Source organism: Aethalodelphis obliquidens, unplaced genomic scaffold (assembly GCF_003676395.1).
Source record: "Aethalodelphis obliquidens isolate GAN/ISIS:26980383/991018 unplaced genomic scaffold, ASM367639v1 scaffold22, whole genome shotgun sequence".
Taxonomy (NCBI): Eukaryota; Metazoa; Chordata; class Mammalia; order Artiodactyla; family Delphinidae; genus Aethalodelphis; species Aethalodelphis obliquidens.
Window position 1 is genome coordinate 22,221,143 of NW_020837966.1, and position 12,927 is coordinate 22,234,069.

Here is a 12,927-nt window from a genome sequence, read left to right on the forward strand (position 1 = left end):
TTTCTGTTATACTTCATCTCATCTGAAAGAAGATGCATGATAGAGCTGAAAGAGTATGGGACCTGGAACAAGTTTTTTAAATTTCTCTGAGTCTTTCCTCATCTTTCATTGGAAAAGAAAATTAATACTGATTTTAAAAGAATTAGTTCAGATAAGGTTTATAAATATTCTAGCCCTGTGCTCGTAAATGTTAGAATTCTAGTAAATATTTATGGAATTATTTATTTTAGTTAAAGGAAAGAATTTTTCTTCCACCTGCTTTAAGTGAACCCTTCTGTCTCTGCCTTATGCTGTTTCCCTTTTCAGCTCTTTTGCACTATTTTCTCTTCTCGTCCTCCAGCACACCTTCCATTAAATCCTTCACCTTTAAATATTTTCAGGATCCATTGTCTGGATAATTTTAGCAATATTTTAATTGAGTGACTCTACCTCCTGCACCCCAGCCCATCCTTCACAATCATTTTCACCTGTTGGCTTTATGATTCAAATTGCTGCCAGTACCCGGGATGGCAAAAGGCGTTTGACCTTACGAGAAAATTTTGCTAATTTATTAGTACCAAGAATTAAAGAGTCTAAGTTTCTTCCTGGCCTCAGGGAGATGGAGCACTTTGATCAAATTGTCACGTATGATGTATGACACTGAGAACAAGCCCAAAGGTTATGATGGACTTTGGGTGAAATGATGTGGCAGTGTAAGTTCCTCAGTTATAACAAATGTACCACTCTGGTGGGTGATGTTGATAATGGAGGAGGTTCTGCTCATGTGAGTAGAGGGTGTATATGGGAAATCTCTGTACTAATCCATCAGTTTTGCTATGAACCTCAAACTGCTCTAAACAAATTCCTTAAAAAATTGATGTCTAGTATGGAAGGGCAAGTTGAGGCTCACATTCTGAATATTTGTGCACCCTCACCTTTCAGATCAAATTCAAACTATTTACCCTATTTTTGAAGACCTGTAATAGTTGACCACTATAATCCTTATCCAAATTCAGATTTATTTCACCTCTTTTGTCCCCCAGGTAAATCCATCATCTTGTCTTTGGAGCGCATATTAAGTTCATGTATATTTCCACACTTATACTGTGTTCCTTCCACTTGTCTGTTGTGGGTGGAATAGTCTTTGTTGTCTTCCCCATCCATCCAACTCCAATCTTGAAGAACCAACTCAAATTTGACCTCTCTTTAAAGGGCCTCTTTTCCCTGCTATAATTTGTATTTCTCTCTCTCTTCTCCAGACTATTATGGTAATTATTGTGCATTGCTCATTGGAGGACTTAATAACTTATTTTCACGCCATCTATCCATAATGTATGCATATTATACTCCTCAGGGCAGTGGACATTGTTGTAGTTCTAGAGCCCTGCCCAGGAAAACTGGCAGAGATTGGGATGAGGATACAATAATTACTTGCAAATGGTGGTCAATAAGTATTTGTTGATCATTCTCAATGTAACTCAACCAGAATATGTGTCCTCTAAAAATATAGGAAAAGTTTTATACTTTGAAAGTATATCTGTAGAAACTATTCATTTGCAGAATGAGGTAGCAAAGTAAAAGAATGTGAGAAGTAACATTGTAAGTCATAGCTTTGAGATCTGAAGGTTTTAGCCTTCCCTTAATGCAAATATCTCAAAAATAACTTAAGAAAAGAAAATAGGAACGTTGAGCGACATGGTGTGGATGAATGCATCTTTTGATTTAACTTGTCTGTTTTGCTTTATTCGATAATATGTTTTTCCTCCGTCTTTTCACATCACTGACTTTTGGTTTAATGGTTTTCAAAGTGTGTGATGGGGCTTTAGAAGTAGATATAGACAGACAAAAAGTTTCTTCATGTGTTTGTCCTGTCCCTATATTTTACACAAGGTCAATAACAAGCTTCAGTGTTTTTACAATTACCAGGAGGATGGGATTTGTTATTGTGTGCAGATAAATATGCTGATGCCTCCATTATTTATGGGATGAGATGAAAGTCATGCAGCCTTCTGAGGCAAAAGGCAGGTGTATGTTTATATCTATATTTTTGATGAGTTCTCTCATAGACATTGTACCTTCCATAGACCAGTGACTACCTAGTGTAAATTTCAGGGGGAGTAAAGCTGTCAACATTTAGTATTTTTTATGACTTACATTTACATAGCTAGGGAACAAACATCTCACTTTGGAAAACTAGATGTAGCAGGTAGAGTGGAATGGTTTGTTTTTATTTTATTTTTTTTAGTGTCTGGCATTTATGTTAGAGAAAAATGACCCAAGCTTGGAGCTCATTTCTAAAGTAATTTTAAGGGCTTATACATGAAAGAAAGAATGGATCTCAATGATTAAAATGCTTCTGAAATACTTTAAAATAGAAAATCTGGCTTCATGGGTTTAGAAAATAGTGAAGTTTGTTTTAAAGTAAGTGAAATACATTGTCAGTTTCCTACACGTATAATATTTTTGACTATCAACAGAAACTTAGTCCTTTTTTTTTCTCCTGTAGTACATTTGGTGTGACTATGGAACAAAGAAAGCTTACTTGTCTTTACTGAGATTGGTTCTATGTTCTCATTTGTATGACTTATTGTCTAATGGAGAATTATGTCTCCCATGTCAGTGAAACTCATATTTTTCATTTGAAAAATGAGAGAGTAACGTTCAAGTGTGCACTTAAATTTTTTTTTCAATTTCTACCCTTTTAGCATTGTAGAAATACATTTTAGCATGAATCTAATACAGCCTTTTTATAAAACCATCAAGAAGTTAGGAGCTATAATTTCTACTTTCCTTCTAAATAATAATTTACTAATTTAATCTCTTAAAACGCTACCATAAAATACACACATTATTTTTAAACAAATAATTATAGATTATTAAATTAGTCTGGTAGTGGTTATCTCTAACAGATGAGAATGGAAATATCAGGAAGTAGGAAGGGAGATTTTATTTTTCTGTAATGTTTAAACATTTATCATGACAATGATAATGAATCATAACTTTAAAAAATCTGGTTGCAAAAAACAAAACAAATCTAATTCACACCCAATGTCGGCATGACTGTATGGAAAAAGGCATTTTCAGAAAATATTGACAGTAATGTAAAATACTGCGATTTTTCTGGGGAGAAATTTCATAATATATACCAGAAAGCTTTAAAACAGTTCTACTGTTTGAATAATTCAACATTTAGAAATTTATCCGAAAGCAATAGCTTATATTTAGTGATAAAATGTAGGTATTCCCTTTGAAATCAGGAAGAAATTTATGCCCATTAATACTGCTTACAATCAACATTTTATTATATGTCTTAGTGCAGTAAGGTATGAAACAGAAATGAGAAGCAGATAGATTGGAGAGAAAGAAAGAAAATGTAAATTACAGCTGATATGATTATCTTCATAAAAATGTAAGTGAATCTACAGTTAAACTATCAGAAATAATAGATCTTAGCAGTGTTGGAGGATGTTGGTGGCAAGAATCTCTACATATCATCAATTAGAAAATATATTATAATTTTAAAATAACCAAAGATGTACACCAGAATTGTGTGCATCAGCGTCTTCATTCCTGCAGTGTTCAGATTCAAAATAATCAAGAAAATCCTAAATGTAAAGCATTAGGAAAATAGTGAAATAAATAAAGATATATTCCAATAACGTCATATTGTTTCAGCCAGGGACCCTGAAGAAAATGGATAGTTACCACAAATCAAAGCTGTTTGAGGAGGGTCTAATAAAAGTGTGGGAAAGTAAACCATAAGGAATCCAACACTGGAATGGTGAGTAAGCAATAGATCAGAATCTGGAAGGAGAGAAGGTCTCTGAGGGGAGCAGCCAATCAGAGTTGACCCAGCAAGGAGAGACAAGTGGAATAAAATTCCCTGACCTCAGGCTTTCTTCTTTGTTGTCCTACCCACTGAAAGCAGAGGTCAAGGGAGCTGTTTTATCTCCGATACACAGATTAGCCTCAGAGAAAGAAATCCATGTAGGAAAAATGAGACACAAACTTAAAGGGTGAAATGACAGGGAAATACTGTAGTCATTAAAATTTATACATTAAAAAGTGACTTAGTAAATGTGGATATGTTCCCTCTCCATGCAGTGAAAAATAGAATAAAACAATTGTATATTCAGTATGATTCCCACTTCCTCTTTCTAAAACAATCTTGAAGAAAACAAACACATATGTTTATGGGTTCTACTTAGGATAGTCTTATGGGTGACTTTTGATATTTGACTTTTTACTCTCTATATTTTCATTTGTTCTATAATGAACAAATATCCCACTTTGAGTCAGAACAAGAAATTACTGTTTTTGTAAAATTATATCTCTAAATTTGCTTCCCATTTTATTCTTTTCTAAATAGTTTAGAGCTCACAAAATGCTCCAAAGAAGTTATTAATTTTTACTCTTTTAATTTTTTTCCAGGAAAAAAAATCATCTAAGAAACAATTTTTTAAAAGTGTAGTAAGTACTCAGTAGAGACTGTTTTCAAGATTGACATAGAAATCTTTGATTCTATTCTGAAAGAATAATGGAGTTTAAAAATAATTTCATTTCTGATCCATCACAGTTAACTCCAAATCAAATAAGAGGTAGGAGAGGAAATACCAAACAATTTGAAGCAAATAGACATCAGACAACAGTTATGTCTCCTGGTGTTGACGCTTTTATCACAGGAGATGGGGCGCTTTTTTTTCCATCAATTTTTTTGACTTAAAGTCTACCTTGTCAGATGATAATATTGCTGCATCAGTTTTCTTTTGATTAATGTTTGCATAATTTACCTTTTTACGTCTTCTCAGTTTCAATGTATCTGTGTTCTTATATTTAGGTAGCATATGTTTTCTTTATTATCCAAACTGGCAATGTTTACCATCTATTAGGAGTATTTATTTTGTTTAATATAGTTAATTACTGACATCCTGGGTGTCAAGTTTCCATTTCTTTTCCTCTCACTTATTTACTGTCCTTTTACTTTTTAACTGCCTTCTTTTAGACTAGGCAAGTGATTTTATTTTATCCCACTCTCCCTACTATTCGCTTGTTAGTTACACACTTCTTTATTATTCTTTCTGTGGGTTGTCCTAGATATTGTAATATGCACATTTGAGTTATTAGAGTCTACTATAAATGAGTGCTTTTACCCCTTCCCAGTCAATAATAGGACCAAAGAACACATGACCTGCCTTTTCTGTGTTTGTGGTCCTTAATTTTAATTCAGCATATATTTTAAATGCTCAAGATATTGTTGTTATCATTTTGGAAAAGTGATACTATTTTGGATTTAACTGCACATTTACACTTTCCATTTCTCTTAGCTTCCTGACTTTCTGTGTTTCAGTCTGAGATCATTTCTTTTCTACCTAAAGAAATTTTAAATTTCTTTTAGTGGGAATCCAGTGAGGACAAAATATCCCAGATTTTGTCTCAAAATGTCTGTTTTACCTTATTTCTGTATTTTCTCTGCATATAGAATTCTAGGTTTGTAGTTACTTTTAGCACTTTAATGGCGTCATTCTTTGTCTTCTGGTTTCCAACTTTCTCCATTTCTTCTTCTCTTTTTCTGTTGAAAAATTAGCAGCCTTATTGTTGCCACTCTGAAAATACTGTCCTTTTTTTTTTTTTTTAACCCCCTCTGGCTTCATTTAAGATTTTTTTCTTTGTCTCTTGTCTTTTCAGCCATTAGGATGCGCGTGGGTGTGGATTTCTTTTATATATTCTATTGTGGTTTGTAGTGCTTCTTGATGTCTTTAGATTTGAAAAAGTCTTGGTCATTGTAGTTTGTTTCATTATCTCTTTTCCCTTAGATTGGATATTTTCAATGTCAGTTATACTTATGTATGTCACCTTTTATGTGTTTTTATGCTCTTTTCTGTATTTTTCCTTTTTTTTTTTTTTTAACTCTGTACTTCAGTCTGGAATATATTGGTGAAAGTCTGTGTCTTGTCATTTTGTTTTTTTCAGCATAATAATCAATTACTTTAAAATCCCTAGCTTGTAATTCTAATATCTGGATAGTATATAATTTAGTTGATATTGTATAATATTTTGTTTTTTCTTGGTCTTTTTTCTTGGTTCAGTTAATCATTTTATTTAATGCCAGACCTGGTGAATGAAAAAAATTTAAAACTATGGCAGGCAGCCAGAGTAAGAGCAGATTACCTCAAATTCAATCAGGGTCTTAGGTGACTTGATGACCTGCAATCTTTGTCAGCTCTACAGGGGTTACAGCTGAACACTTGAGGTGTTTACTAAAATATTACCTACTTGGTTGTCTATCTACAGCTATCAATAGATTTTCCTCACCACAATTATTTTAGATGTATACTGTCAGAGGAAGTTATTTCTTGTTCCCAGTAATATAATAGGAACGTTGACCTAAAGAAACACCTTTCTGATTCAACATGTACATCAACAGTAATTTTAATACTGCAGTGAGAAAAATATATATTTAGAACTGTACAAATTTTGCAGGAGATTAATAAGTAACACTTAAAAGAAAACTAATTTTCTTTCCTATAATGTCTATCACAGTAGCATCTAATAGAATTCCTCATTTAATGGTGAAGTGTGAAAATATTGCTATGCTCTATTTATGATAGTTTTTGACCTGCCCTATATAGACTCTGCATTTAAATTATATGCATAGATTTCTTTTTTAATATTCATTCATGTCTATATAAATATTGGTATCAAGGGCGTTATTGATTTTTGTTCCACCTTATGGTTGGGTCTTTAGCTTATTGATTTTAGCGTGACTTCCCAAGTAGGCCACTACACGAATTCCCAGAGCCCTACACCTTTCTCCTGGATTTTCTAGTAATTTGGACATGGGGAGAGTTAATCAGAGCCCAAGCAAAGTCTGTGGCCAGTTAGGCATTCCTCTTACCAGTCAGTGAGGAAGACTCTAGCTGCGGATACAATAGTCTGCACAAGACACCTTGGGTAAATTTGGCTTATGTCCCAAAACAAGAGGTAGGAGTGTTACTGACCAGGGGGTTTGGCCTCCTTAATCAATAGAAATTGTTCAGAGGCCAGACAAGAAATCAGGCAAGGCTTTATCGGGGCCTCTGCTGCAGCAGCGGAGAGTGGGAACAAACAGCAGGTTCCCTTGCTTGTTCGCTCGCCGGGGGTAGGCGGGGTGGTGGTGAGCTTGTTCCTTATATGGGGTGAGGGTAGGGGTGTGTCCAGGGGTCCAGCCAGAGGGGTGGCTTAGGTGGTTTGCCCACCCCTTAGCTGGTGGTGTGTGCCAGGCGCATGCACAGTACCTGCTTTTGCTCCCTACCCCCTGCTTTTGCTCTGGGCTCTTCAAAAGTAGCAGTTGGATTTTCTTGGTCTTTGTATCTTTTGTCCAGAATTTGCCCTAACTGCATATGCATGCAGTTATTTTTAGTCCCATCTAGTTTCTTTGTATTTTGTTGCTCCAGGAGAGGTGTGTCCAGGTGCAAGCACTGTAGCACTGCAGCAAAGAGTCCCAGGTCTCAGCCCATCTCAGGAGGTGGACACTCAGTGAGCAGAGGGGGTGGTTATGCAATGACTCAGCTCTCACAGGACTGTTGCACACCCAGAACATTTTTTACAGGTCCCTTTGTCAGATTCCACACTCAGCTCTTTTAGGGCAGTGGACCCACTTCCTTCTTTAGCAAACTCCTTACTAGACAGTATCCATTTTATCCTTCTGTTTTTTAGTTTAAAAAAAAAAAAAAAAAAGATCCCAGCTTTATGTGGGTATAAGACTGCCCACTGAAACTACATTTCCCAGCCTTCCTTGCAGTTGGATATGGCCATGTGACCAAATTTGGACCAATGGAATGTGAACAGAAGACATGGAGCAACTTGCTTCAAAGTCCTCTTCTAAATGAAGATGTTTGTCTCTGTCTTTCTCAGTTGTCAACTTCCTGAGGGCTGAGACATGGATGTGGCCGTGACCCAGGTTTGACCATAGAGATAAGAACAGCCCTCTAGGGGGTGACAGAACGAAAAGATGCAATAGATCAACCTTACCAGCCTGGAAAACTCAACCCTGTAGTGATATGAGAAAGGCTGTGTGATTTAATTCACTGTATTTTGAGATCTCACAGCCTTAAGTAGCATGACTGGAGTGGGTTCCAGGACCCGGGGGTATCCTTCATCTAAGTTCTCTTCTGGATCCTCCCACTACTATTTTATTTTTAACTTTATAATTGTTTTCCATTTTTTAAAAATTTATTTTATAATTAATTTTTATTGGAGTATGGTTGCTTTACAATGTTGTGTTAGCCTCCACTGCACAACAAAATGAAATGAATCAGCTGTACACATACACTACTACTATTTGATTCTATTTCAATAACAAGGAGATTCTACTTCTTACTTTCTTCTCCTTTAGTCTCTTCTTTCCTTTTATGTTCTCACCACTCCCCAACAGTATTACCATTTTCGTTATAACATTTCAAATCCGATTCATACGATTTTTCTATTTTCCTCTCAGGAAAATAAAAATTCTTTTTTTGTTCTTTCAAAATGAAATTTGATAACCTTTTAAACTGCGAATCAAATTTTTCAGTAACTCCAAAATTAGTTTCTATTTCTATTGAGGGCCAGGAGAGTTTAATCTTCAGATCATTTCAGATACTAAGGGGAGCTATTTGTAGTTTTTCTTCTGATATATGAAAGAAAAGAAAGATGCCAAACAGCACATTTCCATATTCAATCTATAATCCAGTATTTTTCCAATGCCCATGAGTCCCTCTGCATATCTAAAGAGCATATATTACTTACATAATTTATAAAATGCAATAGCATGAATCTTCCACCATTGACTGTAAGAGTGCCTTTTCTTTCACAAAACACTTCTTCTTCTAATTTCCACAGCGTATGTAGATAGGTTTAATAAAATTCTAAAATATTAGTACAGAGAGAGATTTAATGGAGTATTTGTTTTGGTTTCTGTATTTCCAGGTAAGGACCTGAGAACAAGACTAGCTGGGCAGCTTACTCAAGCTGATAGGGTGGGGGCAAAGGGCAGGCGGGAAGTGAACCCCCGCTGGGTGGCTTTCATAAAATGCCTTCTACTTCTCTGCATGTTTATTGTTCTTGAAGAGTAAGCTTGTCATTGACTGTCAGTGTAAAAACAATAGTGTTATGATAGCAACTGACAGTTTTCTGAATTTTATAATAGCCAGTATATAAATTAACAGAGTTCAAAAGTTCCAGTTTAAAATCACTGAGGCGTTCAGCACTCTGGATCCTTCTCGTATCTCGTTAATACTGTACTTTGATACAAGCACAACAGTGATTCTTCACAATTCACAACCTAACTTCTTTTCTCCTTTGCTTCTATCTGTCAGCAGAATATGTACTTGTTGGAAAAACTTCTTTTCCTTTATCTAAACTATGCACTGTATGCTTCTCATCCTTGTCACTTTCATTTTCTATAAAAAAATGGAGTACAATTTCTTTTGATCTCCTTTTAAGAAACTTGTCAGTAAGGGTAGCATAGTAAATGTCCTGTGGGCTATGTGCTATGGATGCTTTTTTTGTTGTTTTATAGTTTAAGACTACTGATTGATGGCTTACATATTCAGTGCACTGACTCTTACATTCAGACAGCTGTTATCTGTAATAACCAGACCAGGGAGGCAGCTTGTTTGCCTCTCCACTCTCTAGTCTCAGCAACAGCAAACATCATTTTGCCAATTTTATTCCTTTCTTTCCATAGTAATTGCTTTCCTTTTATTTTCCAAGCCGTTCATTTTACAGTACTCATAAGCCTCTCTAAATACCTCAAGATTGTCATGACTTTCCCTAAAGGTAACATGAGGGGCATGCATAACTCCTATGTATAGACGTCTCTGACTTGACGTCCTTTTACTCCCACAGGTAGGGTTTGATGCTGTCCTTTGTGTGATCCTGTGGCCTTTCTCTTTTCATTCCCTGGCTGCATCTCCAAAACTCTGAGAGCATATTTTGGTACCCATGGTTTGTTTATCCTATCTTTTAGAGGGGAGATATAAAAGACATAGGTAAATATATAATCTGAACAAGCAGTGCATACATTTCCATCACCAGTGCTATACTTCAATTTATGTTTTAAGTAAAGATGTTAAAATGCCGTAAAGAAAATGAAGGTCTCTTTGACTACTTCCCAAATCTCATCACTTATACTCCTTCCCAGAGGCATCCTCTATCAAGGGGTCATTTAATATCATTCCATCCCATTTCTGTATTTTCAAACATAAATGCATTTGTATAAACCATATATATTGTATTGGTTGGTGAGGTTTCTATTTACACAAATGGTAGCATGGGGTAATTATCATCTTGCGATTTGCATTTTTCTAATCATCATTATGTTTTTTAAGATCTATCTACTTCAAGATGTTAACTGTTATATATATCATTCTGTTGTATGATTATACCCAATTTTTATTTAGTCATTTTCATCTTGATATGCATTAATGCTGTTTCTAATTTTTACTATTACACCAAAGGCTGTAGTTGAGCACACTTAAGTATGTCACTTAAGTAATTCATATGTGTTTGTGTGTGTGTGTGTGTATATATATATATATATATATATATAGAGAGAGAGAGAGAGAGAGAGAGAGAGAGAGAGAGAGAGAAATAAAATTGTAAAATGAATGTGTTAAAGGATGTGTGAATTTCCATTTACTTACTTACCACATATCTTTCCAAATAGGACAAGTAAATTTTAACTCTCAAGAGTAGCGTATGAGGGGACTTCCCTGGTGGTCCAGTGGTAAAGTATCCGCCTTCCAATGCAGGGGATGCGGGTTCAATCCCTGGTCGGGGAACTAAGATCCCACATGCCAAGGGGCAACTATACCCGTGCACCACAACTACTGAGCTTGCGCCCCTCAACAAGAGAGCCCTTGTGCTGCAACTAAGACCCAACTCAGACAAAAAAATAAAGAAAATAAAAATAATAAAATAAAATGAATAAATCTTAAAATAAAAGAGTAGTGTATGAGAATATCCATTTCTCCACATCCTTCCCAATAATGAATGTAGATAGACTTCTAAAAATGATATATCAATGCTATGGTTTTAACGTGCATTGTTCTTATTAGTTCCTATTAGGATTAGAAAATATTTTCTATTACTTTGAAATATTGTTAATAAATGAACAAATGAAATGGCAGACATAACCTTAACCTGAATCCTGAAATACCTCAATTTTCCCTTAAATGTAAGAAAGTCTCATTCATTCATTCATTCCTCTACTTCTGTTTATTGAATGCTTTCTAAGTTCCAGAGATTATACCAGTTTCTAGGGTTAGAATGTTGCACAATGGCCCTGTTCTCTGAAGGAATGTACAATCTAGGGGGAGAAACAGTTGTGTAAACACACAATCACAATAAAGTCAGATGAGTGCCATTTTAGAGGGAAGTTGTAAGTGATGCAGGAAAATGCCTAGGACTCCTAAAGGAAAGAGAAGGTCAGTGATGGTACATAGATAGGAATTAGTCATGAAAGATGTGGGGTGAAGGGAGGTGAGATTTACAAAGGCTAGATAAAAAGCAACTCATGCAAAAGAACAACATGTGGACAGACTTGGAGACCAGGAAGCATAGCAGTTTCTCAGTTCTATCAAAGAAATATGCAGCCTATTTGGGAGCAAAGCTAGATATTATCTGGTATTGGACCATGGAGAGCCTTTAATACATTATACTTAAATAGCTTCGATTTTTTTCTTTCTATGGAATATAGGGAACTATCAAAAGACTTCAGATAGGGCTTCCCTGGTGGCACAGTGGTTGAGAGTCTGCCTGCCGATGCAGGGGACATGGGTTCGTGCCCTGGTCTGGGAAGATCCCACATGCCACGGAGTGGCTGGGCCCGTGAGCCATGGCCACTGAGCCTGCGTGTCCGGATCCTGTGCTCCACAACGGGAGAGGCCACAACAGTGAAAGGCCCGCGTACCGAAAAAAAAAAAAAAAAAAAAAAAAAAAGAATAAAATATCTAGGAATAAACCTACCTAAGGAGACAAAAGACCTGTATGGAGAAAATTATAAGACACTGATTAAAGAAATTAAGGATGATACAAATAGATGGAGAGATATACCATGTTCTTGGATTGGAAGAATCAACATTGTGAAAATGACTCTACTACCCAAAGCAATCTACAGATTCAGTGCAATCCCTATCAAATTACCAATGGCATTTTTTTTCACAGAACTAGAACAAAGAATTTCACAATTTGTATGGAAACATAAAAGACCCTGAATAGCCAAAGCAATCCTGAGAACAAAAAACGGAGCTGGAGGAATCAGGCTCCCTGACTTCAGACTATACTACAAAGCTACAGTAATCAAGACAGTATGGTACTGGCACAAAAACAGAAAGATAGATCGATAGATCAATGGAACAGGATAGAAAGCCCAGAGATAAACCCACGCACCTATGGTCACCTTATCTTTGATAAAGGAGGCAGGAATGTACAGTGGAGAAAGGACAGCCTCTTCAATAAGTTGTGCTGGGAAAACTGGACAGGTACATGTAAAAGTATGAGATTAGATCACTCCCTAACACCATACACAAAAATAAGCTCAAAATGGATTAAAGACCTAAATGTAAGGCCAGAAACTATCAAATTCTTAGAGGAATACATAGGCAGAACATTCTATGACATAAATCACCACAAGATCCTTTTTGACCCACCTCCTAGAGAAATGGAAATAAAAATAAACAAATGGGACCTAATGAAACTTCAAAGCTTTTGCACAGCAAAGGAAACCATAAACAAGACCAAAAGACAACCCTCAGAATGGGAGAAAATATTTGCAATGAAGCAACTGACAAAGGATTAATCTCCAAAATTTACAACCAGCTCATGCAGCTCAATGACAAAAAAACAAACAACCCAATCCAAAAATGGGCAGAAGACCTAGATAGACATTTCTCCAAAGAAGATATACAGACTGCCAACAAACACATG